Source organism: Arachis duranensis, chromosome 4, assembly GCF_000817695.3.
Source record: "Arachis duranensis cultivar V14167 chromosome 4, aradu.V14167.gnm2.J7QH, whole genome shotgun sequence".
Taxonomy (NCBI): Eukaryota; Viridiplantae; Streptophyta; class Magnoliopsida; order Fabales; family Fabaceae; genus Arachis; species Arachis duranensis.
The window spans coordinates 50,360,476-50,365,061 of record NC_029775.3 but is presented as its reverse complement, the minus strand read 5'-3'; the positions used below and the strand labels follow the sequence as shown (position 1 = coordinate 50,365,061).

Below are 4,586 nucleotides of genomic sequence, written 5' to 3'. Positions count from 1 at the left end.
TTTTCGAAAACTGTGTGTTTGATTTTCTAAAAATTTTAAGTTTGGTGTCTTTTTGTGTTTTTCTCTTTCCTCTTTTCAAAATCAAATCTTTTTCATAAAAACTTTTCAATCATATCTTTTTAATTGCTATTTTCAAAATCTTTTTAATTAACTCATTGATTCAGTTTTCAATTTGCTTTGATCTTGTTTTCTTTTTCATTTTCGAATTTTTATTTTAATTTTATTGTCTTATTCTATTTTTTTTCGTTAATTCAAAAAAAAAAAAACAAAATTTATCTGTTTGCAATCATTATCATTTCCCTTTTGTCCATTATGGACCTAAGTGGGATCGATCAGTCCAAAAGGACTCTGGGGTCATATGCTAACCCCATTACAGCTGCATATGGGAGTAGCATCTGTACACCTCCCATCAAAGCAAGCATCTTTGAACTAAATCCTCAACTCATTATCATAGTGCAGCAAAACTGCCAGTATTCCGGTATTCCACAGGAAGAACCTACTGAGTTTCTGGCACAGTTTTTACAAATTGCTGACACAGTACATGATAAAGAGGTAGATCAGGACGTCAACAGACTATTACTGTTTCCATTTGCTGTAAAAGATCAAGCTAAAAGGTGGTTGAATAACCAACCTACATCAAGCATAAAGACATGGAAACAGTTGTCAGACAAATTCCTGAATCATTTTTACCCTCCTAAGAGGATGACACAGTTAAGACTGGACATCCAAGGCTTTAAACAAGAGGATAATGAATCCCTTTATAATGCCTGGGAGAGGTATAGAGGTATGCTAAGGAAATGTCCCTCTGAAATGTTTTCAGAATGGGTACAGTTAGACATTTTCTACTATGGGCTTACAGAAAAAGCTCAGATGTCTTTAGACCACTCAGCTGGTGGGTCTATACACATGAGGAAGACAATTGAAGAAGCTCAAGAGCTTATAGACACTGTTGCTAGAAACCAACATTTGTACTCTAGCAATGAGTTCTCTCCAAAAGAGGAAGTCATGGATGTAGTCACTGACCCTAGTCCTCAAGAATAGATAATTGAGCTTAATCAACAATTGCTCCTGATAACAGAACAGTTAGCAGACTTTAAAGAAATGCTCCATGAAACTAAAGTTGCTAACAAGAGCATAGAACTGCAGTTGAAGCAAGCAAAACAGCAAATATCCAAACAGATAACAGAGGAATGTCAAGCAGTTCAACTGAGGAGTGGGAAGACCCTGAATAACACTGCTCAGAAGAGCAAAAAGCCAAACAAGGAACAATTGACAGAGGACAACCAAACCACTGTGCAAAATCTCTCTGAGGACAGTAAGAGCCCAGAGAGGAATATTATTGGCGTTCAAACGCCAGAAAGGGAAGGAAAGCTGGCATTAAACGCCCATTCCTTGCCCAGTTCTGGCGTTCAAACGCCAGAAAAGGGGGAAAAGTTGGCGTTAAACGGACAAGAACAATGAAATGATTTTATATAGTTTGAGTGTAACAAGCTGAAGTAAATAATTTTTCTTTCTGCACTTCTTTGTTTTTCGTCTCATATGTGTCGACAATCTGGTTTTTTGTTGTTGAAATACCATATATAGAACATAATAATAATAATCAAGGTTTACGGTTTACTTCAGGTTCCAACGATGGCTTTCTTTGGTTGAATTGGGAATTTACTCAGAAATGCTGCAAACAAGCAGATCAGTTCAGAATTGCTCCCATCCCCATCTATTCTCCAGGAAATACGGTGCATGTCATCTGCTCCAAACTCAAAACTGTTCATTGGAGGTGCATTGAAGTTTGAAATACCTTATAAGTTGCATCCATCATGTTTTATTTTTGGTGTAATGTAGCTGATACTAATAATATAATAGATATTGATATATGGATAGATACATATTAACATTTCCTCTGTTGCAGGTATTTCATATTCTACTGATGAGTAAGGTTTGAGGGAGGCATTTCAAGATATGGAGAAGTTGTTGATGGTACATACAATTACTCATTTTTTCCTATGCAGACTCGATCCATGGCAGGGAAACCCTTTTGTTTGAGGAGACTCAGAAAAAGCAGCATTGTTCTTATTCTGAAGAGTTTGCAACCCCCGAGAGAGCTTGAATGAACAAGACTCGGAATTTAGGAAGAAATGCTGATTCTGGTTCAAACTTGAGGCCTCAGAATTTATAGGAAGCAGCATTGTTCCAAAAATATGATGAAGAGATGTCCCTCTTAGACAGAATTAGTGCACAGAAACTTGAGGAAACAGGTAACAATACATCATCCATAATTATTAAATTTAGAGTTTAATTCATTAACATAGTTGCCTAATCCATCTTCAGAGTATTTAAGATCCATGGAAGCCTCTCCAAGATCAATTTCAGAGCGTATTTGCATCAAGTGTGAAGAAGAAAGCATGTGATATAGGTCACAATAACCCATATGGTGAACTAGAGGCCGCTTACGTTGCTGGAATTATTGGGTGATTGTGTTGTGGATGTTGGAGCTATGTTGCAATAGCTACTATTATTATTCTCCATCTGGTTGAAGCTACTGCAGGTTCCATCACTGACTACTGGAGAGGATGCTACTAATGTTGGCAACAATTGATGAAGAGTGAGGGTCTCTTGGCCGGAATTAGTCTATCACATTATAATAAAGCTTCCAGTTTAGTGTTTCAATAAACACTCTCACATTCTTTTGTTATTATATTTTTTGCAAACTTAGATGATATTGTGGATCTTATAACAATTTTTATAAATTTGATGGGAAATGTTCAATTTTTTTCTTTAGTGACTTCATTCAAATAGTTTAGATTATTTATTGACATTAAATAATCTAAAAAAAACTGAAATTAAGTTCATTCACGAGAAAACTATTGTAAATAAAAATTATATATCACAAAAAAATCGTTGTCAATAGTTACAAAAGACAATGGTGTTAAAACCGTTGCCAAAATACGACTCCAAAGGTAACGCTTTAAAACCGTTATTTTAGATGACTATAAAATGGCAATGGTATTAAAACCGTTGCTGAAAACGACATCAACAGTAACGCTTTAAAACCGTTGTCCTAGATGGCTATAAATTGGCAACGGTTTTAAAACCGTTGCCAAAACCTGGAGCCAACGGTAACGGTTTAAAACCGTTGGCTATGTGAATAATAAAATCACAACAGTTTAAAACCGTTGCCTATCCAGTTACGATTTTAAACTGTTGTCATGTTAATAGGAACGGTTAGAAACCGTTGCTTGTTGAGTAACGGATCAAAACCGTTGTCTAAAATTTTCCGTCAAAACCGTTGTCTATGCCACTAACTGTGGCAACGGTTTTTCTGTTACCGTTGCCTTAGGTAAAAAACCGTTGCCTTTGAGCATTGGCAACGGCCGCATATACCACAGGTTAAAAACCGTTGCCAAAGCGTTGCCTAAAGTTTTGGGAACGGTTTTTCAATCTACGACAACGGTTTTTGACCGTTGTGAAAAGCCTTGTTTGTTGTAGTGTAATCACCTAGCACTTGTCTTGAAAAGATGCCAAGAGACTAACCTGGTTTTAAACTGGGAGAAATGTCACTTTATGGTGACTGAAGGAATTGTCCTTGGGCACAAAATTTCAAGCAGGGGAATAGAGGTAGATAAGGCAAAGGTAGAGGTAATTAAAAAATTGCCACCACCTGCCAATGTTAAGGCAATCAGAAGCTTTATGGGGCATGCAGGATTCTACAGAAGATTTATAAAGGATTTTTCGAAAATTGCAAAACCTCTGAGCAACCTGCTAGCTACTGACACACCATTTGTGTTTGACACACAGTGTCTGCAGGCATTTGAGACCCTGAAAGCTAAGCTGGTCACAGCACCAGTCATCTCTGCACCAGATTGGACAAAAGCAGGATTCAAAACCCAGGCTCATCAGATGGGTGTTGCTTCTGCAAGAGTTTGATATAGAAATAAGAGACAGAAAGGGTCAGAGAACCAAGTAGCTGATCATCTGTCCCGAATAGAACCAGTAGCTGGGGCGTCCCTCCCTTCTACTGAGATTTCTGAGACTTTTCCAGATGAGCAACTATTTGCCATTCAGGAAGCTCCATGGTTTGCAGATATTGCAAATTTTAAAGCTGTGAGGTTCATTCCCAAGGAGTACAGCCACGTGCAGAGAAAGAAATTAATTTCAGATGCCAAGTACTACCTCTGGGATGAACGATATCTCTTTAAGAGATGTGCTGACGGAGTGATCCGCAGATGTATACCCAGAGAAGAAGCACAAAGGATCCTATGGCACTGCCATGGATCACAGTATGGAGGACATTTTGGAAGTGACCGAACAGCCACTAAAGTCCTCCAATGTGGCTTCTACTGGCCTACTCTCTATAAATATTCCCGAGAGTTTGTGCGTAACTGTGACAGTTGCCAAAGAGCTGGTAACCTGCCTCATGGATATGCCATGCCTCAACAAGGGATATTAGAGATAGAATCATTTGATGTATGGGGGATTGACTTCATGGGTCCATTCCCACCATCATACTCAAACACTTACATTCTGGTGGCAGTGGACTATGTATCTAAGTGGGTAGAAGCAATTGCTACACCCACTAATGATACCAAGAC

The 4,586-nt window shown here is 38.1% G+C and overlaps 1 long non-coding RNA gene across 1 annotated transcript; it reads left to right on the top strand.

Annotated features, from left to right (window-relative positions):
• The first annotated feature begins 1,476 nt into the window (after nucleotides 1-1,476).
• Nucleotides 1,477-2,769, top strand: LOC110279987 (uncharacterized). Its single transcript, XR_002373862.2, has 3 exons — nucleotides 1,477-1,774; nucleotides 1,907-2,252; nucleotides 2,326-2,769. It is a non-coding gene; the product is annotated as an uncharacterized LOC110279987 (long non-coding RNA).
• The last annotated feature ends 1,817 nt before the right edge of the window (nucleotides 2,770-4,586 follow it).